Source organism: Dermochelys coriacea, chromosome 8 (assembly GCF_009764565.3).
Source record: "Dermochelys coriacea isolate rDerCor1 chromosome 8, rDerCor1.pri.v4, whole genome shotgun sequence".
NCBI classification, from domain to species: Eukaryota; Metazoa; Chordata; order Testudines; family Dermochelyidae; genus Dermochelys; species Dermochelys coriacea.
Genome location: NC_050075.1, coordinates 92,928,674 through 92,955,407, shown reverse-complemented (window position 1 = coordinate 92,955,407; position 26,734 = coordinate 92,928,674). Strand labels below are relative to the sequence as shown.

At 40.2% G+C, this 26,734-nt stretch overlaps 1 pseudogene; it reads right to left on the bottom strand.

The window, feature by feature from the left end:
• Positions 1-22,557, bottom strand: part of LOC119860524 — a 114,868-nt pseudogene extending 92,311 nt beyond the window's left edge.
• Positions 22,558-26,734: the final 4,177 nt, after the last annotated feature.

The window sequence follows — 26,734 nt, the reverse complement described above, 5'->3', positions numbered from 1 at the left end:
TCCACCCTTAACTCAACGTGTGCTGTGGTGCCCAGGTAACTCAGTGAAAGTGGCACAGGGCAGGTCTAGGGCTCAACAAATAGTTTGTTTCTACCCAATGTATCAAAATTGTTTCACCCACATTAGCAGGTGATTAAATGTTTGTTTCAGACACCTATGAGATACCTGTGTCAAGCTGTTGTGATAGTATGTCTCTACACAAACATGCACTATAATCAAGGTGAATGAAGGTAACACAATCTGGCCCTAAAATAGGAGTCCAAGAGAGGACTAACCAAAATACAATCTAACCAGCTGGAAAGAGCCAAATCTTCTTTGACAACAGGTTCCAGTCTCAAGCAAGTTTTAATCACAGAGTTATAGACCTCTTGATAAGAAGGCTTATAATAAAAAAAATAGAAACAGACCATAATACAAAAATCCATAGTTGTGGTGGCATTTAGTAATAAAAAAATATAGAGGTAGCACTTAATAAGGAACAAGCAAACTGTGAAAATCAGAATTGTACCTATGAAGTGAGCTGTAGCTCACGAAAGCTTATGCTCTAATAAATTTGTTGGTCTCTAAGGTGCCACAAGTACTCCTTTTCTTTTTGCGAATACAGACTAACACGGCTGCTACTCTGAAACCTACCAGTATGTATGTAAGTGATCAATCTCTGAGTGACATCTAGCTGGGATAATTTATCCACCATGAATCGTCTCTTTTGAATCACCCCATGCGCTGGACCACGGGCAATCATGTACATCAATTTTGTCTCATCACTATCAGAAATGTTGCATAAAGGTATTCTGTGGTGATAACGATGTATCCTCCCTCCGGACACTCCAGTCTTGATTTTAATCCTGCCTGTAGGTCTGGGGGCTTATCATTAACTGGTATAATCTTGAAAGAATGAGTAGGGGAGGGAGAGGAGAGATATTTTCATGTATAGTTCAAAGTCCAAAAAGCAGTGTTGGCCTAGATTTTGTTCTAACAACAACCTTATTTCCTCTATCACTCCTATGGGGGAGCTCATCTAACAAGCAAGTAATAAACTGATGCCTCTCAGATATATTCATGTAGCACATTTCACACTCTGAAAAGGTTATTTGATCCATAATGGTTATCAGCTGCTGTTTATTCTAATTGTTATGGTCAAATGTTCAGCATCTGAGACACTCTGGGAACTGGTGTCTATCAGTAACTTTGGACATAGTTGGCTGGAAACAAATCCACCAGCACCACCTACAGATGTAATGAATTCTGGGTAGTTTCCCCAATTAGATGAAATCCTATAACATGTGTTCCAAGTAGAGTGCAAATAAAAAAATTAAATATTTTCTTTAGAATGTAACTTTACCAAAAACATCTTGATAAGCTATTATGTAAATATCTCATTTCCATCAGCATCCTGAATAGCAAACTCACAGTGCAGAGGAGGTTACAAAGATTATTTCATGTTATAAAGCAATTGGTTGAGATGCAATAGTTAAGACTTAGCCTACACTTCCATTTTAAGACTTATTTTCTACCTCCCTTTCCTTCAACACTTTAGCCTTTTACTGAAGGATGAGGTAGGGACCAGGGAAGAGAATTTAGTGGGGGGGGGAGGTGGTGAGAAGTTTAGATTGCTTTTGAGTTTTATTTCAATTCTGAATTCCTGGGTTTCCAAAACTTTTTTTTATTTTAAACTACAACGTTGTCATTAGTTTTATTTTACCCTCCACTCTGATGGTATATTCTCTCAGCCTTAACTCCACCTTCATCTATGTCTGGGCATCTAGCTTCTCAGACAAAATATTAAACTTTAATATTACTTATGGCACTTTCAGTTATATTTCAGACCTGCGGCCATTCAAAAAATGTCCATCAATGTTATTCAACAGAAAATGGGGGTTTCAACTGAACGAAGTTTTTCATGAAAGGTCTGCTTTCCACAGAAAAATTTAGATTTTTCATTGGGGGAGCTAGGGTGAGGGAAGAATGCCCCAAAACCTAAATATTTTAATTTGGCTGTGCTGCCATGGTGACTCATGTGAGTTGCAGTTTGGCCCTCTTTTATCCTCATTCTCCTCTGTGGGCAGGGTTCCTTGGCTAAATTACATCTCCCATGGTGCACTCCCCCACCATGGTGGGCTTTCTCTCCATGGTGCATCATGGGATATGTAGTCCAACCAGGGAGCCTGGCCTATAAAGGAGAATGTGAGCACAGGGCATATGATCTACAAGTCCCCATAAGGCTCTGTGACAGCATTTCCAAAACAGAAATAGTTCATTTTTCATCCATAATTTTTCTAATTTTGAATTTCTGCCAAAAAATTGAAATTTTCTGTGAAAAATTCAAACAGCTCTATTCAGAACTCAATACTCCAAAGTTCATTGTTCTATAGAACCCCAAGGAAGGAAGATAGATCATGTGATGTAACCCAAGTTATCTATTTTCTAACTTCACTAATGAAGTAGTATTTTGTAGAATTACAGTAAAGGAAATCTTTCCAGATGAGAAGAAAGCATGCAAATAACAGTCACCAAACCCATCAATCTTGCACTCCTTAATGAGGCAAGATTCCCTTTGAAATGCCAACTGAGCTTCTAGTGCAACTGCATTTACCTGTTCGAAGATAGATTTTAAAAGGGCTATGGTAAATTTCTACCCTGGTTTTAAAGCAGCAGCAGTGTCTGTTACACAGGATTTGAGACGGTTCAATAGCAGGAGAAAATAGCTACTAGGAAGAGAGAAAACCAAAGTGTCTTTCCCCATTTTGGTCTATAGGTAGGCTCCTGATTCTGCAAAGACTTATACATATGCTTAGCTAGACACACACTGTGAGCAGTCTTATTAATGTCAATGGATCTACTCCTAGTGTGTATAGTTAAGCATGTGCATACGTCTTTTCAAGATCTGGGCCTCAGTCATTAATACCTCTGGAGTTGTTTTATAACCATTTCACCTGGGAGTCAGACTCAGCCTAAGCAGAAACCTTTCCAGGAATCTGGTAAAAAGATTGATGAAAATTAAAAATCTACTTAGTCGAGCTGAAGTAACCAATATGTGATTAATACTTTCCAACTATATTTCAGTACAGTACATTGCTGAATTTGTTATTACCTGCACTCTTAACACTCCATCTGCAGTGTTAAATCCATCTGTTGCTGAAAATATGACTATATCTTCAAGGGTTTCTGAATCATCATGCTGGTACCTTTTAACATAATGAGAATGAAAAGTAATATTCATTAAGTAGTGAAAATAGAAACCTATAAATAGAAGGTGGGGGGAAGGACTAAGGTCTAGCAATGCCCACCACTTACAAATGATCCTGTGAGATGCTTCTGTTTAATCTTAGCATATTGGTCTAGATCCTCAGCCAGCATAAAATAGCATCACTCCACTGGATTCAGTGGAGTTACACTGATTTATGCCTGCTGAGGATCTGGATCATGATCATTATTCAGAGGTAAGCAACAGAGATGTGTCCACGACATGAATCACAATTGTCTTCACTAGTGAATATAAACAAAGAAAAAATCCCATGTGTGCATAGTTGTGAAAATGTCTTGCACAACATGACATGATATAAAACACATTTATGTTCTCACCTCTAACAGGTGAAGAAGCCAACACCCCTAGTCATGTATATTTTTGGACAGTATTCGATTTAGATAGCCCTGTTTTCTAAATGCATTCTAAAATTAGTGACAAAATGATTTTTCCCAAATATTTCTATTGGAGAAACAGAACCATTGTTAATTCTTTTGAAAGAGAAACATTATTTGCAATGCAGATATTGGTGGTGGTTTTTTTTTAAAAAAGGTGGAACCCGAATGCATTACCTGACTTTGTAAGACTGCAAATCCTCAAGGGTAAACATATCTCCTTCCTGTATAATGAGTCCATGCAGTTCAATGTGCCCATACTGAGGACATTTCTTCAGCTGGATTCGAAGGTCATCATCTTTGGTGTCTAAGTCTGACACCATTAAATTCTCCCCAGAGATGAAGAAACTGGCACCTTCCTCTGTTGTTAGATGATTGGTGAAAATCTAACACAGTGATGAGCTCACAAAATGCACTGAGGCACTATAAGGAATAGCAAAATAATATACATGGGAAAATCACGAGTTTAACATGTCAGCAACTAACGAGTATTTCAAAGGCAGACTTTGGCATAGAAGTGTCTATATTGGATTTCCTACTGATCTGCAACCATTCTCCATGCAGGTTCAGAGTCTGCTTCCCAGACTTCATCCCACGTCTCACCAGAAAGAAACCCACCTGCATTGTCCCATGTTAACTTTCAGATGGTGCTATCATACCACATGGATATGGGGAAGGTAGTTCTGGTTCTGGATATTTTTGCTGTCCTGTGACTGGGATGGAGGCAGCTTTCAATGTTGTACCCACATAGAACCATGACAGCCCATCTCTGCTTTAAACAGATAAACACCACCTGTTTTAGCAATCAGATGAGACCCATACTTTTCTTGGAGAAGCACAGTTAGATATTAAAAACCAACTAAGCAAAAAAAAATATAGGCCATTTACCAGACAGGAGAGTAAGCACCATAACTGAGCAGGAGGATATTGTGATCTACCACATTTCCTTGTATAGGAGAAAGGTTTGGGCAGAAGTGTCTTTAACCAATCTTTTCTTAACTGCAAAAAAGTTCATCATAGTTAGATTCAAGTGAACACATATGCAGGTGATCTTATTTAACTAGGTGGCTTGCCCAACACGGCTTGGAATCTGGATCAGCACATACAGTCCTCCTGTAATTTCAAAGCCCCTCAAATAAGTTCTAAAACCCTCACAGAAGGACTAAACAGAGGCTCCTCTTCATTTGCAGGCAGACAGGCCCAAAACACCCAAGGATTCCAAAGACAAAGAAGCCTCCATACACAAACCTACAGTCAAACAATGAAACAAGAACATCTATAACCGCCGTGGTATATTCACTTTGTATGTATGAGTAGGGATGCTGCTGCTCTGTAGTGGCTCATCCATGGAGACAATAAAGTGACACTCTACTAATTTCAGCTATAGGAGTTCCTCTTGCGCTCAGTGGTGGAGGTCTGTATGTTTGGAACTGAATCACCCAAGTTCTACTCCCAACTCACTACGTGTGTGTAATTTATGTTCTAATTGCATCTGCTGTCTGCAGCATGTGGATGTGTCATACCACAGAAACTAACTACCATCTCCACAACAAACTAATAGCAACCCAGCAAAATAAAAGACAAGGAGACAAAACTTTCCTTTTGGAAGTCATCCATTCTCAAGGAAGTAGATAGGAAGAGAGCACATCAGAGAGACAAGGTCAATGAGGAACATGTGGTTGCAGATAACAACATCATTCAGTCCTCGGGAAGGCTTTCAGGCTTGACATTCACGTCAGTAGGATTCAAAGGTCCCAAGAGTCCCTGCTTTAGAGTTTAACAGTACTGCCAAAAATCTACTTGGCATGAGTTACCTTATCTCCAGCCCTCTTGTGAAAAGCTTGCACTATAGCTTGATGAAAGGTAGTTAGCACTAGCAGGTGAGTCATAATATTTCTGTCCTGTAGCTGTGAATCAAACAGCAGGAAGAAAACCAATTTAATAACATATTTGTTTCCATCACATTGCTCATAAAATACTGCCCAATTCATTGAGTGAAACCATAGATAGATAATGTAAAGTATTGTTTAGAGCCTCTCTCTCTTCTCCTCTAACTCCAACTAGAACAAAATGCTTTCTCTATCTGCCTGCCTGAGAAAAGTTTGCTGCCTCTACATCCCCATAAACAGATTCTGGGACAGTACAGGGGCTATAGAAAACCACTGACTGTCCACTGAGATATAAGGAAGCTTATGAAGAAAGTTAATTTTCCCTTAGAAGGAGGAGAGCTTGCCCCCTTGCTTCAATAACAGACCAAGCAACTAAGGAAGGACTAGATGCTTTTGCCTAGAAATCTTTGAGTCATAACTTAAGCTACTACAAGTTGTGCCCTAGTACTCTATCAAAGAGCCTTTTCTAATGGACATGAACCTTCCCCCCCCCCCCCCGTGGTGGTTTTCAGGGCCTATCAATGGCTGGAAGGTGTGGCAAAGTCAGTCCTGACACAGATATAAGAGAGTGGTCCTATTGGGATCCAGCTTCCGCCCACTACTAAAGGACCTCCCCCCAGCCTAAGGGGAGTATCCACAGGTCCGGGATTCCAAAGTATAGGGGACAACTAAAGATAAAACAGGGACAGGAGTGAGGTCAGAAGCGAATACAAGAGAGTGGTCTTATTGGGATCCGGGAAGTGGGCGGGCGAAGCCCGTCCACTGCTAAAGGGTCCCCCCCAGCCTAAAAGGGGGATCCACAGGACCTAGATACCCAAAAAATTCCGGGGGACAACTAATAAAATAACAGGGACAGGAGTGCGGTCAAAGGGTCAAAAGAAGGGAACCGGACGGGGACACCGAGCAGAGGACCCCGGACAGAGCCCACTGCTCCTCAAAGGCGTCAAGGGAGTCAGAGGACGCCGCCCAGAGGAACTCTGCCCGGATACGTGAACGGACCGAGGATCGGAAATAGGCCCCACAGTCACAGGAGACTCCATCGGCCAACCTCCTCACTCTGGTTTTGTAGATGGCCATTTTAGCTAGGGCCAGGAGGAGGTTGACCAGGAGATCCCGGGACTTTGTGGGGCCACGGATAGGGAGTGCATAAATGAGAAGGTGAGGGGAGAAATACAAGAGAGTGGTGGAGGGCAGATATATCAGCCCTAGAATGGTAAAGGCCCTGTGACCTATGAGCTGAAAAAAGATTATCTCAGGATAATCAGAGACACCTGAGGCCAGTTAAGGGCTGCCAGTGACCTTTCAAAACCCCTCTTCTGGTGAGAGAAAGGAGGGGAGAGATAAGCTGCAGCAGAGGTACAAGCAGCAGGAAGGAAAGGCTTGTCCTGGGTGGAAGGCTGTCTCTCCATATAGGGAAAGAAAGTTAACAGCTGCTTGGGGAAGGTCTGGCAACTAGGAACCAGCGTAGTGAGGTAACTACTGGAGAGGGGGCAGGGAAAGTATTTCCGTTTGCATTGTGAGTTGGGGGGGGGCGTTGTTTTGCTTAAGAGAACTTCTTGGGATAACCCTGTGGCCAACCATGGAAATAGGGGAAAATAAAGCCAAACTGAAGAAAAAAAACCCTCCAGAGCCAGACTGATTTGTTCCATGACCCCCACTGCCCAAGGGAGGCCTCTGAGTTGAAGGAAGGGTCCTGCCACAAAGCGCATAGTTATATAAAGAAGACAGAGATCAGAGAATGGCCCCAAGCAAAAATGCACATTAGATAACTGTACTAGTTTTAAAGAATAGGGGCCTGAAGTAAAAACTCAAAGAAAAAGCAGCAATGAAAGTGACAAAGCTTTAATTAATTAAACTTAATGTTTATTTTCTTCTTAACAAGCTTTTACTATTATTTTGGGAATATTATCAGTGATCATTTTCTCCTCTGAATATGATCAAAACCTTGCCAAAAAGAAAAGGAGTACGTGTGGCACCTTAGAGACTAACAAATTTATTTGAGCATAAGCTTTCGTGAGCTACAGCTCACTTCATTGGATGCATTGAATGCATCCAATGAAGTGAGCTGTAGCTCACGAAAGCTTATGTTCAAATAAATTTGTTAGTCTCTAAGGTGCCACAAGTACTCCTTTTCTTTTTGTGAATACAGACAAACATGGCTGCTACTCTGAAACCTATCAAAACCTTGCCAGTCACTAGAACTGCCTGAATAGCTTAATGAGTTTTGTCTCTTTCTGTTAATATTTTTGTGGGAAGATCAGTTTTCTCAAAAGCATCCACCATTCATAATTATTTGCCAAATACTTCCTGCAAATAATTCTTGGTTTGTAGTTTGTTCATGAGTAGTTCACTGTATTTAATATTCTAAATTCCATCTGCCTTGGACAAATAGATCTCAAGGAAGGACTCAGTTATTTGACTGGAGCGTGTTAACTGTAAGAGTAGGTTCCAAGCGTGTACTTAAAAGTCACTTTCCACAGCTATTCTCTAATACTGACATAAAGCTGGCTGTTTGGCTGAACACTCCTGCCAGGGAACACATTTGCTAAAATATTTTTGGAAAGCATACACAACAGGAGCATGAATATAGATGAAGCAAATTCAGTGAATAATTCCAACTAACATGACCAGAGAATGTTTAGCCTGTTCAAAAGAATAAGAACACACTGGAAAGTTCAAGCATTCCGCTTTTGGAATGACTCATCTGCCAATTAGTACCATACCACTGCCCTGGCATATAGGGTCTTGCATTCACATCCCATTCTCACCCTTTCGCTGTCTAGGCCAACAAGTGGCATAGGAATCACAGAAGTAATGGTCCCAGCTCAAAGGGAGACAAAATGCTTCACAATACCTTAGCAGTCACTGCAAACTCACCAAATGGGATGAGAAGCAGTGCTCCAACAGGACTTGCTGTGTCCCACCTCTGGCTAAAAGTTGTTAGTACAGAATAAGCCCAATGCCCAGAGAGCAGAAACACCCTCCCCTATCATGGAGGGCTGCTGTTCTTTTTAGTCAAGAAGTTATTAGCATTGTTGAATGGGAAAGGCTTTAAAAATTGAGCTTGTGAATAATTATGTTAAAGCTTCAGACTGGATGATGGAAGGACCTCAATTCAGAGGAAGAAGCCAGGTAAAAATTGTGTGGGGCAAAGGAATGTATCCCCATAAAATAAGCAAAGAAATAATTGGTTGACTGGTTTGAATATTTAAAGCACCATGATCTAAAACCAAGACACACTTAACCAGAATATATTTGAATCAATCATCCTTTCTGTCATAGATTCAAATCCCTCAACTCTCCTGTTCACTCTAGAGCTGTACAGTGCAAAGTGATTAGGAAGGCATCATATGTCGACAGATAATTAGGATACTTGATAAATACCTCAGGTGCTTCATCATCCACAGGTATCACTGTGATGTTAAAGTTGAATCCAGCCACCACTCCTCCCTGCTGGTCACTAACAGAAAACTCAAACTGTACAAACAGTGGGTCAGGACCAATCTCTCTCAGTGGGGGCATGTACGGCACTTTTAAATGTGCTACAGCGGTGGGAAACAGAGGTGACAGTATCACATAGACCTTTCAAGTTTAATTTCCTGAGTTATGGACGAAGAACATAATGCAAGATGTGGCATTGGTGAAAACCACTGCAGCCTGACTCACTTGGCATATTCATCATAAATCAACCTCTCTTACTGTAATCAAAATGAATGCAACCAAACAGTTCCTGTGGCAAGACCCTCTTGATGTACAGCAGAGCGTTGGCATGTTTTTGAAACATTATCAAGAAGCAAACCACTCAGGATCATTGGGACTTATTACAGCCATGCTAAGCCAAACTGATCCTTGATGTGACTCCATTGAAACAAGTGAATTTGGGCCACCATGAACTCACAGAAACAATGAAAACATCAGGGGGGAGTTTTTCGTAATCACAAAGGAGAGTTAGGTGCTCAAATCCAACTGGAAGTGTAAAAGAGCTTGGTGCTTACCTTTCCACTTGTGCCTTTGAAAATCTTTCCCTAATGCCTACTTTAATCAAAAGATCTGATTTGGTAAAATATTATACACTTACCACTTGGAGTGAATTTACCCCAATATTTCCAAGTACACTGCATAAAATATGGTTTAAGTAAATACCACCAAGCTGCAAACTTTGTTTAGTAGCACCCAGTGTACCATTCATTACAGGTGAAATCCAGCCCTCTGCAGTTGGACAGCATCATGACTAGTCACCATTTAAATCCCACTCAAAACAGCACCACATAATTTCTAGTAATATAAAATATTCCAGTTTTTACCTGAATGAAGATGTCAGCATAGGAATAGCGGGATCTTGTTTATAGCTTTTCATGATGTCTGTGAAAATTAACTTAGCCACATCATAAATTCTATAAGAGGGGCAAATGTTAGATTTTTTCTCAATTGGCTTATAAAGTCTAATTTAGCCCGACAGTTTCATACATACCCAGGAGAAGATGGAGAGAAACATGATTTAGTAACCATGTACATAAACTGATTATCTGGGGACGCAGTGTCTGTAAATATGGAGGTGATTCTTTGTGATGTGTGCAATCTCAGGTTCTTTGACAAGTTGTCTTGTAGTCCCAGGAACTTCCTCTGGCAACTGGTCTTTCACCGGCATAACATGAATCATTACAGTCTAGATAAGAATTGAAAAATTTGGGGACATAGACCATGAAATCTGATCATCAGCAGCTAGAGAATTCTACTCTGCTACTAAAAGTAAAACACGTTAGGAAATGAAAAATACAATTTTCCTTTGATGTTGTGCTTTTCATACCTTGATACTTCTATTCATTTATTTTATATGTGCAATGCTTCCAAAGAAAACATGGGAGGGAACTAATAGCACATGTTTAATTGTGCTCCTGATCTTTTTAATTCTGGTGCAAATCAAGAGTAACACCATTGATTTCACTGAAGTAAAATTAATTTTACACAAGCATGAGATGAGAGTCAGGCCAATGAAGTATAATGTTAGCTTTAAGCAAGACATTTGCTACAAAAGTCCCATCATCCACGTAGTTTCTTGCTATGCAATATTATATCTTCTGGGCTTCCCACCCACCCCCGCCACAGCATGCTAGACAACTGTCAAAAAACTATCCATACTCTCTTGAGTATCTGAAAGATTAGGAGGTTCCTGACTGTCAGGTAAAATGAAATCAAACGAGTCTTGAAAAATCTCTCCTTCAAGGTGGTGATAGTAAATGAATGAGGTCATGGAAGACATCCCTTTGCAAGAAGGTTGACACAGGAATACCTCGAAAATACAATAGATATAGCGTAAATAGTTTTCAGAAAACAATCCTTTGCTTTTCTCCCCTTCCATTAACTGGTAGTCCCATCCCACCACAGTAGCATCCTAGTGTATGAGGCAAATACCTAGTATGTTTTTTATAGCTGTTCCTTATCCTTAAAAAAAGCTGCCTGTCTCAAAAAGTTACTAGTTTATTCAACTGTTGTGTAATATGAGTTGACTGTTTCTTTCAGAGACCATCAGCATTCTACCTGGTCTATCTGGAAAGTGTTTCTTGATAATCTCTCCGGCACTGGGTGGTTTGGTTATCTTGCAGAGAATATAATCATCACATGAGTCAAATTCAGATGACGTCAACATTGCCTGGTGGCTGAACTTTGTGACTCTGTCCTCACCCACAACTATTTCACATTTGGGGACAATGTATACCTTCAAGTCAGCCACACTGCTATGTGTACCCGCATGGCCCCACAGTATGCAAACATTTTTCTGGCTGACTTAGACAGCACTTCCTCAGCTCTTGTCCCCTAATGCTCTACTCTACTTGTGCTACATTGATGACATCTTCATCATCTGGACCCATGGAAAAGCAGCCCTTGAGGAATTCCACCATGATTTTAACAATTTCCATCCTACCATCAATCTCAGCCTGGATCAGTCCACACAAGAGATCCACTTCCTGGACACTAAAGTGCTAATAAGTGATGGTCACACAAACACCACCCTATACCGGAAACCTCCTGACCGCTATACTTACCTACATGCCTCCAGGTTTCATCCAGACCACACCACACGATCCATTGTCTACAGCCAAGCTCTACGATATAACCGCATTTGCTCCAACCCCTCAGACAGAGACAACACCTACAAGATCTCTATCAAACATTCTTACAACTACAGTACCCACCTGGTAAAGTGAAGAAACAGATTGAAAGAGCCAGAAGAGTACCCAGAAGTCACCTACTACAGGACAGGCCCAACAAAGAAAGTAACAGAATGCCACTAGCCGCCACATTCAGCCCCCAACTAAAACCTCTCCAGCGAATCATCAAAGATCTACAACCTATCCTGAAGGATGATCCCTCACTCTCACAGATCTTGGGAAACAGGCCAGTCCTCATTTATAGACAGCCCCCCAACCTGAACCAAATACTCACCAGCAACCACACACTACACAACAAAAACACTGACCCAGGAACCTATCCTTGCAACAAAGCCCATTACCAACTCTGTCCACATAGCTATTCAAGGGACACCATCAGAGGACCTAATCACATCAGTCAAACTATCAGAGGCTCGTTTACCTGCATATCTACCAATGTGCTATATGGTAAAAAAGAAACAAAATATCAAACCCAGCCCAAGGAAGTGGTCGGGGTATAGGAGTGCTGGTATTTTGTTCTGGGAAGCTCACTGTGAAAAGCAAAGTTAAGCAATCTGTTCAAAATTAAATAATTAATTCATCAAGACAGTTCACATGTCTTCATACCCCTCCGTGATACAATGTACCTCGAACTGTGATCCATCTATTATGTGGTCCTTTCACCACCAGCAGATGGTGGGTCCACTTCCCCCAACACCCCACTGCACAAGAACACAGAATAAACATTTTCAGAGTCAGGATCTGAAGTGTAAAGGGGTGCAAAACCCCCTGCATAAACTCCCATTCTATCCAGTCTGTCTGCTGCACATCAGAATTGCACACAATTTGCTGCATTTAAATCCTCCCTGGCACAGAAGGAGAGGGCAAGATTTGCCCTTAGGAACAGGAACACCAATTCAGAAGAAACACAGTCAGCTCAAACCTATGCTCAGTCAAACCAAACTTTGGAATTTGCAAGTTTCAATACATTTCTCAAATTTGTGTTCTCAAATTTATGTTCTCAAATCCTGAATTTCCTTATCCTGTCCAGGACAGGATAGAAAAATTAGGTAATAGTGCTGGAAAGACTGTTTTTAAAGTGTTTGCAATAAGAAATAAAGGAAAGTACTGAAAACCTTGCAAGAAAGCCTGTCCTCATGAGATTTCCAGCTTACTTTTAGTAAAGCATACTTTATATCATGCCTTAATTGTGTTAACATTAATGTATTTGTGTTGTACCTTTGGCATCTTCTTTAGGCTGAACAGCTTTCGCTAAGAACAGGAGATCTTTTATTAATATACATGTTTCTGTTGGAAATTTTGTAAGTGCAGGGTTCACAAGAACTGTGTTAATTACCAGGTAAAAAAAAGATTGCAACATTTCATTGTACTAAAACAGGCAAGCTGAGTGATTACAGAGTCCAGAAGATTGCCAGATATTAGCGGTCTGTTGTACTGCAGCCCGGAGCCTTACAATTCTGTTTGGCCTGGAGGAGAATTGCTTGTCTGTGGGGTGAAATTCACTAAGTAACAGAGTTCCTGGAGGAGAGGGGGAAAAAAAAAAAGCTTCCTTCTTGCCAGACATGTGGAATTTCAAGGCTCCAGTACTGTAGATGACTATAAGGGCACATTATTAGAACTGGTAACTTTAACTACAGAAAGTCAACTTCACAGAGTACATGTGTTGCAAGTGCAAATTGGAATGAGGCATGTTTATGTTCAGTAAATTCCAGCAGCATCTCATTTTACTTGAAACGTGCTTATCTTAACTAAACCACAGAATCTTTTGGTTTTTGTCCATCAGAAGTTTGAAGATTTGGCTACTTCTAAAAGACGAAGAAAAAAACCCATCAAAAACAAACCAAATTCTCCTCTTGCTTACAATGGTGTAACTCTACCAGTGGGATTACTCTGGATTTACACTAATGTAAGAGGAGGGGTTCTGGATGTTGGTTTTTCTAGCACCTGCCAGATATGTACAAGAAAATAAAACAAAATACAACGTAACAAAACATAGCTGTCTTAAACGACAGATATAAAAAAAATGAAGAGGCCCAATTTAAAAATAGAAGGAGAGAGGGAAGGTAATTATAGAGCTAAGAGTAGTTATTCTGTAGACCCACTGAGAAATCTACAGGACAATAGTGCTAATCTCTATACCAGAGATAAAAAGAAAAGGAGTACTTGTGGCACCTTAGAGACTAACAAATTTATTAGAGCATAAGCTTTCGTGAGCTACAGCTCACAGCTCACGAAAGCTTATGCTCTAATAAATTTGTTAGTCTCTAAGGTGCCACAAGTACTCCTTTTCTTTTTGAGAATACAGACTAACACGGCTGCTACTCTTATACCAGAGATGTGTCTGTAACACAGATTATTTACAGTACACACCAAAGCATTGTGAATTCATACATTTAAGCAACCTTGGATAAAATTCCTCTTACCCATGTTCCATGCAACCCTAGGAGCATCAGTCTTTGCACTTCTTATTGAAAAATGGACCATGATAGGAGAAGTGCTCATGAAGGCACTATCAATTGCTTGAAACTCAACCTAGCAAAACAAACACTCATGAAAGATTAATGCAGCATTTGGCAACTGGAAAGCTTGCTGTGGATGCCGGTACAGTAATTTTGACTAAGAGCAGTTCCATGCCTTACCTCATAGTTCTGTCTCTCAGAATGAGTGATGTTGGGTGGCTGATAGGTAATCTTCATGTTGTATAAATCCTGCCGAGTGAAAGATGTAATGGCCTTGGTGTGGTCCTCCAGATGGGTAATATACCACTCTAGTGGGTATTCAGTAATGCTGAACACTAATCTGTCTTTTGGGGTTTCTCCATCTTCAGTATCTAGAACTGCTATTGTAAGTGGGGTAAGAATAAACTGACCAATCTCCAAGATGAACATGGACATAAACGCAGCTCAAGCCTGTGTATTTGGGATGGCTTCCTTTATCCTCACAGGAATCCAAACATTCTCTGTCTACAAAGAAGAAAACCCAGTTAATCCCTTTGCAAACACTTCTGCAAGAGGAAATATATGTATATCCAAAAATGTATACATTGCAAGTAATTTTTGGGGACCCATCACCAGATTTAAAACAAATAAAAGAAACTATTTCTTCACAAAATGCACGATCAACCTGTGGAACTCATTGCCAAGGGACACTGTGAAAGTCAAAACTATAACTAGGTTCACAAAATAATTGATAAGTTAATGGAGAATGATTCCATCAATGGCTATTAGCCAAGATGGTCAAGGACACAACTCCATGCTGAAGGTATCTCTAAACATCCAATTGCCAGAAGCTGGATGACAGAGGATGGATGACTCAATAATTGCCCTGTTCTATTCATTCCCTCTGTCCCAGCCACTGCTGGAAGACAGGACACTGGGCTAGATGGACCACTGGTCTGATCCAGTATGGCCGTTCTTATGTTTTTTCCATAGTACCTGGGCTCTATTAAACAAAAAGAAACAACTAATATACAATTGACCATTAAATCCCTTTCAACGTTGCCCCAAACTTTTCACACCTACAATTAAAAATACTCAATAACTGAAAAGCTTGAAAAGTAAGAAAAAGAAATCAGAAATGCACAATGCAACAATAATAAATTGGCACCGGCTCTCAAGAATTGCCAGCGAGAGCAAGTTCTAGAGCAAAGGACCTTCAAAAAAAATGCATAGCCACTCACACTGGTCATGCGCCATAAAAGAGTCAACCTTATCATATATATTAAAGACTGCTGGAAGATATAAAAGCAGCAAGGCAGTAGTCCACTGGATAGGGCATTCAGTTGGGATTCTGGAAGCTTGGATTCTATTCCTAGTTCTGTCACACTGTTGTGTGATCTCAGGCAAGTCATCTCCCCTTCCTTTTCTTCTGTTTCCTCTCCTACCCTTTGTCGGTCTGGGTCATTTATTCTGTAAGCAGTTTGGGAACTGTCCCTTACTATGTGTTTGTATCTTGCCAAGCAGAATGGGACCCTGATCTCAGCTGGAGCCTATAGTGCTGCTGTAATACTACTACTAATAAATAATAATAATGGACAGATGATCTCTTCCCATGGTCATCAAATAAGTAAGTGCAGACTTGTGTCATACCTAGGTCTAAAGCAAGACCAATAGGATTCAAGGAAGCTATAGGAATCAAGATATAGCTTCAGTTAGGTCAATTTCCACCTTCTCGATTATCTTCTTCGAAAGGGGAAATCTCTAGTCAGGGTGGACAGTGGAAGATTGTTAATCTCAGAAGAGGGGGTGAAATCCTGGCCCTGTTGAAAACAGGGAAATTTTTGCCACCGAATTCAATGGGGCGCAGATTGCACTCATAGCCATTGGCACAACTGTTGCTTGGGTTAGGGTGGTAGGTAATTTGACATGGAGAAGGAAGGCAGTCCTATCAATAACAGGCCAAGCACTCTCCATTTGCCTTTGTTTTTTTAGACATGCAAGAGTCAAACAAGAGGAGATATGTTTTACTGCCCACTCCTATTAATGTTTCATACTCCCAGCCAGTGCTCATTTCTCCAGACAACATGGCTTTTGGATGGGTGACACCTCCTCCTCCCCTTCCACCCCTTGCTCCAGCAGCTTTTTCAAAATTTGCAAATGTGTTTTTTCTCTTTTCACAAATATCTGGTGAGCAAAATAATCCATTTAAAACAATTATTAAAATTGCCCCAGTTGCATACATGTTTTGTAAACATGAAGCAGGCAATGTTAGAAATTGTGTGTGTGATGAAATCACTAATATGTCTATACATTGCACAGTCTCATTAAGACACTTCAAAATGTGAGTCATGCCGGGGTAATGCCACTCCCAGGGAGGCTGAAGCCTGAGACATTCTATTCAGGCCCAGGGTGCACCCAAGTTAAGATCAATAATTCAATACGGCGCAGACACCCAGGCAGGATTTTATTGCTTTTCCAAGTGATTGTCAAAATCTGTTATCTGCTCTCACCCGTAATGGAAATAGGCTCTTTTTTTCTCTGATCTCCCCCTGGATGGGGTTGTCATCTGTGTCAGGGGATGGGGGGCAGGCCTGAGGTGTTGCTAACTGAGTCACATCTCCAGGAAATCCTCACAGTTGGTGTTTAGAATATGAACCTCCTTTGATCCTGGATGGCAGGCATTAAACTGTACATTTAATTCAAACAAAGATCTTGTTGCAATAATTGCAAAAAGATCTTTTGCTTGGCCAATAATTTGTATGACCTTGTAATTTAGCCTATAAGCTCTTTGGAATAACTGTAGACTTCAATGGGTCTACTCACATGTAATAAATTAAGTACATCCATAGGTGTTTCAGGATTGGCACCTATGTTTGTACAGTACCTAATACAGTGGAATCCAGAACCTGACTAGGTCATCCACATGCTATTGTAATATAGTTATTAAAGACTATTGAAATATGGGGAGTTTTCCCCTTTACAGAATTCCAACATTTTGGTAGAAAATAAAAAACTGCAATATTTCAATTTGGAAATGCCTCTTGCAGGGCCTATGGAAATTGTTGTTTGGGTGCCTCCTGCTCCCATTCTCCTGTCCTCCACCTCCCATGATGAACCACTGTTTCCCCTGTTGGAAAGGAGAGGTAATCCATCATGGGAGTCACTGGTCAAGAGTTTTGATAGAAAATTTCCCAAATAAACCCTAACCCTTAAATAATAATCCAAACCAGATAACCAAATACTGCACCCTACAGTATTTCAAAATGAAATTCTTCACACCAGTGAGAAGATTTTATCTGGGCCCTTCTGATCTGGTTATTTCTGTCCTTTAGTTCTACTGTGATGCAATTTTGTAGAAAGAGTTAACCATTCACCAGCTTAAAAACGCAAGAAAATAAAATGTGTGTTACTCTTATTTATTTTCTCTGTCAGTCTTCTTCAAGAAGGGAAACACAGTTTGCCTTCATCTTTCTTCTATGTTCAGGACTGAATGATTCCTCAAACAACGTTTTGTTTTTAAGCAATTCTTACATTAATAAAACTACTTGGGATGCTGGCAAGATTCCCTTGTCTCTGGAGAATTGTGCACTTGTTCTATGTCCCAAAGCCCCATTCACATCAACTCTGCTCTACAGATTTACCGGTTTTGCACGAGGAAATCTGGAAGATGCAGAGTAAAGTTGGAAAGGCTCCCACAGCACAACTTTATCTCCTTGTCAAGAGTAATATAGCACATTCTTTTTTAACAAGATTTCAAATAAAAAGAAGCTCACTCCGCCCCACTAAAAAAGTACTGTAGATTTATTGAGTGTTTTAAAATGCATCACCTGTCCTTGCGCTAGTGTTTTTCAGACACTTGTTTTTCATCCAGCCACTACTATGGATATTGGGATCCTCTGCTACAATCTGTCCAAAAGCAGGAAGCAAGGTCTCAGAAGACATGATCCTGATGGTGCAGACTGTACCTAGCCCATCAGCATTGTACTTGAAAGTCAAGATGCTTCTGTCCACTTCCTTAGATATGCCAAGAAACTTGGGAATGTCTAGAGAGCTTTTTCCAAACTGAGTAATACTTGATTTTGGATTCCTGATCTCTACATGAAGAACAAAAGTCTCTATAATGTCTCCAGTTCAGTAAACCTAGATGTGAGAGATTTAATATTGTATTATATCCTATATAAAAAATGCAATTTGTTTTAGCCATTTATATAGTGACCTACAAATGCATTTATTGTACAATTTTCCTTTCACCAAAATTTATATTGTAAATAGACAATCAATAGGAATTGAGGGTGCTCAATGCCTCACCGAATCAAATTCTTAAAAATAATACTCTGAACTTGCATTATGGGCCAAATCCTCAGCTGCCACAAATCAATAACTCAATTTACAGTAGCTGAAGATATGACCCCATACATTTTTGATTCCCTGGGATTGTCTCTGTAAATACAATTAAGGTTCAGAATACCTCCCAGAAACAGATAATATACCCATTTTATAGCTGGGATAAGTAAATCACACAAAGGTTAAGGGATCTGCATAACCTCCCAAAGGCAATCAGTGGTATTGCTGAGTATAGAACCCAATATTCCTGACTGATATATCACTGCTCTAGCCCCTAATGACTATCATTTCTGAACTCGGTAATATCCTATCAATACTTTTGATGCTGCTCCTTGACATGCTGTTCATTGCCTTAGTATTCTCTTAAGATCTATGCAAACATCTGCATCTATGCAATCTTTGCAAATTATTTACAAGACAAGATCTTGTTTCTATCGTCAATGCACAAGCATTTTAAAATAAAAACCTATATCAAAGAAACGTTCATGGTGCATGGTCTTTGAGAAAGAGTTATAAATCTGAAAAACATAGGTACATTGCACCAAAGTAAACCCTTGGGAGATCACTGTGGTTTTGAATTTCTGCTTTGCTGTTAAAACAAGATGTAATTTAAAGACAAGAAAATAATTGCCCATTTCCCTGGGGAGATGTGTCTTTGAGGATACTAGCTTATGCCTATGGTTTCACTAACAAGATCTTTGCTTCCTATCAGTATTCTACATGGCAAAATTCACCCTTGTGCAGAGGCCTAGCTATGCATAACTTAAGTCCTACTTAAGACCTCAAATAGCGCTTAAGTGGTGTATGGGCCTTGTACTTGCGCTTTGCACAGGAGTGAATTTAACTCTGTGGTACTATACTCATCCTCTTCCCAACTTCTATTAGACTGGTAGGTTACATCTGAATTCAGATTTAAAAGGAAAAATATTAGAAAACCTTCTGTTGCACTAAATGCTGGTATTGTAAAACTTTATCTGTAACTGAAAACTCTTCATCTCCATGTCACATTTAAATGGAGCTATCCAAGCATGATTACATAGACCAAAGTGGCTCTTTGTCAGTATTGGAGAAGGTCTAACTTGGATAGGGGGCGAAATGTTAACAATGGCTGGGATTTTCAAAGATATCTAAGTAGTTAGGCACTCAACTCCTGTTGGCTTTCAATAGGAGTTGGTGCCTTATTCCATTAGGCCTCTTTGAAAATTCCAGCAAATAATAATGGGTCAAATCATCACCTTTATCTCCATATGTGAAGGGTATGAAAACCTCAGTTGTGTGAGGAGGGGGAAGAGAAAATGCCTATGAGACATCATACCTCCCTGTTCCCTGACCTAGCAAAGGGCTTACCATAGGGATGTGAATCAGTGTACAAGGTGTCTATAACACAGAAGACAGCTTGGAATGGGCCTTGGAAGGTTTGCTAACAAGGCATTGCAATCTACTGTAGAGTTCATAGAGCCTGAGAGAGTGTCCTGACTTGTCACACCCCTTTTCCAAGTTGTGAACCTATGTTTAGGAGGACTTCCACAGTCGAGACCTGTTGGCAGAGCTCAATCAGACCTAAGATAACAGAGCTTCAGGGATGAGATACAGGGGGATAGGAAGCAGCGTGGTACTACAGAGTGGCCCTGGTCTCTGGCAGCTCCCCTGAGAACCACCAGTTTGAGGATTATCCTGTAGAAGGGAGGGGCAAACCTAGCTCCACCTAACACAATAACATGGTTGAAATTTTACAACGGCAACCTACCTGAATTTCCTGTACCCTATAGGGATTTTTCCATGCAGGGGATCGATTTTGGATGAAGTTTCTACTGTAATTTAGAATGCTGCACCACATTCTGAGCAACCTGGGCAGGAGGGGGTCTTATAAATAAATGATGAATTTTGGGGATTGTAAAAGGATTACAGCCCTGATCCTATTCCAGTTGAAATCAATGGCAAATCACATTGATTACAACTGAGCTGGAGAAGGATGTAAATGAACATACTTTTTCATCTAAAGTCACTCTAGAAGGAAAGTAACAAAGTACCTTTGACCAAAAACAGCAACAAAAAATCTAAATTAATTTCACAGATCAACTTTGATACAATTTTGTTTTGGTTTGCAGATTTTCTTTTTACAGATTAAAATTATTTTACTCAAATACACATGCAGGGACAGGCATTTTTGCTCTACCTTCACATTCAAATTTTGTAAACAAATTTCATGGTTTTTTTATTGTTATGATCCCTGAAGCCCAGCAAATGAATATGCTCTTGAAAGGAAATTAATTAAATACTGCTATTTCAGCACAAATGACAGCCTACCTGTAAATTTGCAGCCCTCTCATGGTCCTCTTCCAGAAGTGGGCAGCCATTATGAATATATTTTACTTCATTGGGCAAGAAATGGCAGTCAAATATCTGTTAAGACAAGTGGCATCAACAAACTGACATAAAATAATTTTATGTAGTTTTATCAGTCAAATCCTGTAAGCTTTCGTCAGGAAACCAGTGGGAGTTTTGCTTGAGGATTGGACTGCCAAATTGAACACATACTACACTTTCTGGATAAATTATCCAGTTAAAATGACCACATAAGATCAAGTAAAAAAGTATTACTTACCACTGTGTCCATTAACTCGCCCACTTTCATGGAGATGTCTTGAACAGGGCCCATTCACCCTCGGAAAAAAATTTCCCTGGGAGCAGGGACTACCCAGTCAATATTGGGAAACATAACTACAGGGCTTATTGCACCTTTTTCTGAAACATTTGCTGCTAGGCACTGTCAAAGACAGGATATTAGACTAGATGCACGCATTAGTCTGATCCTGTATGCAATTCCTATGTTCCTAATACATATCAAACCATGTCAGGGAAAGCATCTATCTTCCTCTTTCATTCATCATAATTTGAACGGCTGGGAATTTCTTGGAAACCAGAAAGGTCTAATTAACCTCAATGTCTCTTAGTTTCTGAACAGCACTTGGGACAGTTCAATTTCTCAATACTTACCTATCCCTATATCTCCCTTTAGGTGCATGGCTTGTTACGGAGAAAAAGAGAAGGCCACAGGATGGGTGTACAGGAGGAGTGGTGCAAATTGTGCAGTGAACATCAAAACGGTGAAAATGGCTCTTATAACAGGGCTTTACTAAATGGATGGAGCAGTAAACAAAAAAAATAAGTAAAGCATCAACAAATCACAGTGGCAGTTACCAGAATATTTTGACGGGTTTGAAATAGGGGATCATAGGTGACATGTTGGAGGGACACAGAGGAGGGCACCGGCTAAGGGGTGGGCATGTGCCCCCATGTGACCTTCCCCACCCCCATCCACAGGCCCCCGCGCTCTACCCGTCCTCTCCCCTCCCCATGTTACCTCAGGTGGGGGCTCTGTCCTCCCCCTGGCATGTGGAGCCACTCCCCAAATGCTGCCCGGTGCAGCACAGCAGTTACCTGGGACAGTGCAGTGTCCCAGGCAGTGTGGCCGGAAGAGGAGAGGCATTGGCCCCGCTTCTTCCCTTCCGACTCTGGCCCCGCCCCTTCATCTCCCTGGCTGCTGGCCTCTTGCCCCTCCCCCAAGCAGTTGGGAGGGGCATGTAACTCTTTGGGCCCCCCCGATCACCGCGCGTCTCCCCTGGGATCACTGATTAATGTATCAGTCTAAGCTGTTCTCTCTATTGACTTCAGTTCAGATGAGCCTGCTCAGGAAGATGAGCCTGCTGAAATTAATTGCCAATGGGCTTTGGTCAAGCTGATTTACATTTCAGACAACAAAAACAAGAGAAGCAACTGGTCAGAAGTCCATCTGCATTGTGATAGGTTTTGATTCCCATGAGAAGGAGCACTTACCTGAGGTGTAAGTTTCCCAACTCTTTGTGTAACTGACTCATTTAAAACCACCTCTACCTTACAAGGGTTCCTCTCTTCGGGGACATTAAAATGTAATTCATTATCAGTCACATGCACCACCTGTCCCCTTTCAACACTGATGCCTTTATTTACTAAGACAAGTTTTGCTGCTTCCACATGTTCAAGATGCACCACAAATATCAGAATATCCAACTTCAGAAAACTGCTCACAGCTTCCATTTTTTGGACTGAGCTAGAAAGACAAAGAAATCCCTGGATGAAAGTAATTAATTCTGCCATTACCAAAGCCTTTTTTGCTCAAGAGCAGCTTGAAAGCTCTTGCAGCTTTGGAGATATTAAAGGGTATTTTGCTTCCTGTTTTATTTTCAAAGTAAAAAAAAATACAACCCATTTTCTCTCATGCTGTTGAGGTTCCTTGCTCCATATCACCCAGTGACCCAATTGGCTACAGTTGACTAGCTCACCGGTGTTGTTGGGTATTACAGCAGCATAGTTTGCAGTTTATTTGACAAGCGTTCAACAAATGGCGATTATTCCCCTGGCATTCAAAGAGATTAAGGTCACTCTATAGGAGGAAGAAAGAGATGCTGAAATGAAACAGTAGCCTACAATAAAGTAAGAGAAATCATTAGATCTTTACCTGAGAAGCAGAGGAGACACACACAATAATGGAAATGCTAGCTTGATTCCAAAAATATCCAAATTTTCAGGGTTGGTTTCAAGAAAAAAAAGTCAATACATAATTATCATAGAGCATATTGCAGAACCTGCCTGTACCCTTTCTGTATATAGGATCACCATTATTTGGTACCGTGCTCCAAGGCCTAAGCAACACATATAGGGTTTAAGTGGTACATAAACTCTCTGTACAGGGGTGAATTTCACCCCAAATGTGGCCAAACTAGTCCACTATAAAAGTAACAGCTCACCCATTGAATTTATTATAGTCCTTTAGATAAGTGTATCCTGGCTTTTAAGAATGCTCCCTATTTATAGGTGGGGCTTGTCGACATGGGGATACTCAGTAAAGTTAATCCAAATTAACTAAAAGATGTGAATTACAACTGGATTAATTAAACTGCATTAAACACCTGTGTGGAGACTCTCATTCAGACCTGAAGTGGCCTTAATTTGGTATGCCTTATTTAACAAAGCTAAACTAAACTGAGACCACTTCAGTGTCAAATGAGTATGTTCACATAGGAGTTTAATGCAGTTTAACTAATCCAGTTGTAAATCACATCTTTTTGTTAATTTGGATTAACTTCATGGAGTGTCCCCATGTAGACAGCTCTAAGAATACTACACTTCAGTTCCCATCTTCATTCTGAGTACATTCCAAACAGTCCATCTGTGTCATGTGCCTCCATACAAAGTGGGGCTAATAATGCAGAACCATTTTTCGTAAAGTGCTTAAAAGTCCTTGATAAGTGCTAAGCTTTGTTACTTGTAGTGTGAGCCAGTGGTTATAGCATAAGTCTAGGACTCAAGCCTCCTTGGTTCTATTCCTAACTATTACTGACACCACTGTGTGGGTCAAGTAACTTAAAGACAAATAGAGTTACAAAGAGATACCATATAAACAGTGCTAATTGCCTTAGCTATCGGGGCATCCTTTCTTTGATTTACAAGCTGAAATTCATAAAATTCTAAAAAGGATCTCTAAATAAATGTTCATATCCTGATCCCAAAATAATTCAGGGGGCCACTCAAAGTTTGACAAGTCATCTTATGTTGTGCCCCAAAGATCAGTAACCTCTGGCTCTTGTGATCCACTGGAGAAATATTAGGCTTTCTACTGAGAATACCCCACTGTGCCATTTTCTGAGTGTTCAGATGTTGGAACTGCCAGCAGGAGTGGTACAGCGGATCATAACCATTTTAATAGGCTCTCTCAGACATGGGAGTTCACACATCATAACACCATCTTGAACTGCACTTGAAAACAACACATGTGCAGAGTAAGGAGCATTGGTGTTATATGCTCATTAGTACCCACCTTCATTCAAGAAATGAGTCACCAAATTCTAAACCAATTGAAGCTTCTATGTGTAGCACCACAAAGCAAAAATTATAATAACATAGTCTTGAGATTACAAAGGCAAAGACCTAAACAGAAGGAAATGGAAGATACCCTCCATGCTCCATCATTTTGTGACATCTCAACTCAGACTGAAATTCATGCCTGCAATTTTGCACCATGCAAATTTTGGCATGTTCAAAGCCATTTTTGCACATGTACATTGGGTAATTATATGAGCAATTCAGAGATCACATTCGAAATTGTGGCCCACTGCTAAGTGCAAAGAAATTTTGTTTTTCAAACAATTAAATCTCAGAGCTATGGAGTTTTAACAAAAGCCTGTTTTCTAGTTCATACCAAGATCTATCATACAAATATGGAAGCTTACAAGGAAGTTGTATTTAATTTAATGTGTGTTTTGAGTCTTCAGTTAAAAAAAGGCCTTCAAAGTTGGCAGTGTCCCTTCATTTCAGCTGTACATGCTTCCATTAAGAAGTCGCTACTAAAGGAAATTATTTTTCTATTTGACAGAGGAAAAGTTAGGTCTGTGGAAAATGCATGACTGAAATTCATCCCCAGGCAGAGGGACAGAACAAGACTATGCACTGATTAAATCCCATTTAAGTCCTACTTTCATCACTTAAGTGATGCATAGGCTTTTTCCTGGCTTCCACCCATTAGGTACTTAGTACCATGAGTACACCCATTGAAATCAATGAGATTACTCACTGTAGTAAGCACAACTCTCAATAGTAAGTCAGTGATATTCTGGCCTTATTCAAGTCAATGGGATTTTTTCCATTAACTTTAACAGAGCCAGGATTTCATCCAATATATTCAGGATTAGGCTTTTAGATTCCAATCTCTCAAAGATTTATGCATGTGCTTACCTTTAAGCATGTGGGTAATCCCACTGAAGTCAATTGAATTTCAAACTTCAAAGTGATTATTATAAATCAAATAAACAGTAATAAGTCACCAGGACCAGATGGTATGCACCTAAGAGTTCTGAAGGAACCCAAATACGAAATTGCAGATCTACTAACTGTGGTATGTAACCTATCACTTAAATCAGCTTCCATACCAGATGGAGGATAGCTAATGTGATGTCAATTTTTTTTAAAAAAAGGCTCCAGAGATGATCCTGGCAACTACAGGCCAGTAAGCCTAACTTCAGTACCAGGCAAGTTGGTTGAAACTATAATAAAGAACGGAATTATCAGACACATAGATGAACACAATTTGTTGGGGAAAAGTCAACGCTCCTTTTGTAAAGGGAAATCATGCCTCACCAATCTATTAGAATTCTTTGAGGGGGGGTCCACGAACATGTGGACAAAGGTGATCCAGTGGATGTAGAGTACTTGGACTTTCAGAAGACCTTTGACAAGATCCCTCACCAAAGGCTCTTAAGCAAAATAAGCAGTCATGGAATAAGAGTGACGGTCCTCTCATGGATCAGAAATTGGTAAAAGCACAGGAAACAAAGGGTAAGAAAAATAGTCAGTTTTCAGAATAGAGAGAGGCAAATAGCAGTGTTCCCCAGGGATCTGTACTGGGACCAGTGCTGTTAAACATGTTCATAAATGATCTGGAAAAGGGGGCAAACAGTGAGGCAAGTTTGCAGATGATACAAAATTACTCAAGATCTTAGTCTGCTTTGGACTTAACTAAGAGATACAAAGGGATCTCATTAAACAGGGTGACTGGGCAACAAAATGGCAGATGAAATTCAAAGTTGCTAAATGCAAAGTAATGCATATTGAAAAAACATAATCCTTGCTATACATACAAAATGATGGGGTCAAAATTAACTGTTACCACTCAAGAAAGAGATCTTGGAGTCATTGTGGATAGTTCTCTGAAAACATCTGTTCAATGTGCAACAGCAGTCAAAAAAGCTAAGAGAAGGTTAGGAACCATTAGGAAAGGGATAGATAATAAGACAGAAAATACAATGCCACTATATAAATCCATGATACACCCACATCTTGAATATTGTGTGCAGTTCTGGTCACCCTCCTCTCAAAAAAGATATATTAGAATTGGAAAAGGTAAAGAGAAGGACAACAAAAATTATTAAAAGTCTGGAATAGCTTCCATCTGAGGAGAGATTAAAAAGACAGACTGTTCAGCATAGAAAAGAGACAACTGAAGGGGGATAGGAGAGAGGTCTATAAAATCATGAATGTGCAGAGAAAGTGAATGAGGAAGTGTTATTGACTCCTTCACATAGCACAAGAAGTAGGGGTCACCCAAGGAAATTAATAGGCAGCAGGTTTAAAACAAACAAAAGGAAGGACTTCTTTACACAATGCACAATCAACCTGTGGAACTCATTGCTGTGGATATTGTGAAGGCCAAAACCATAAC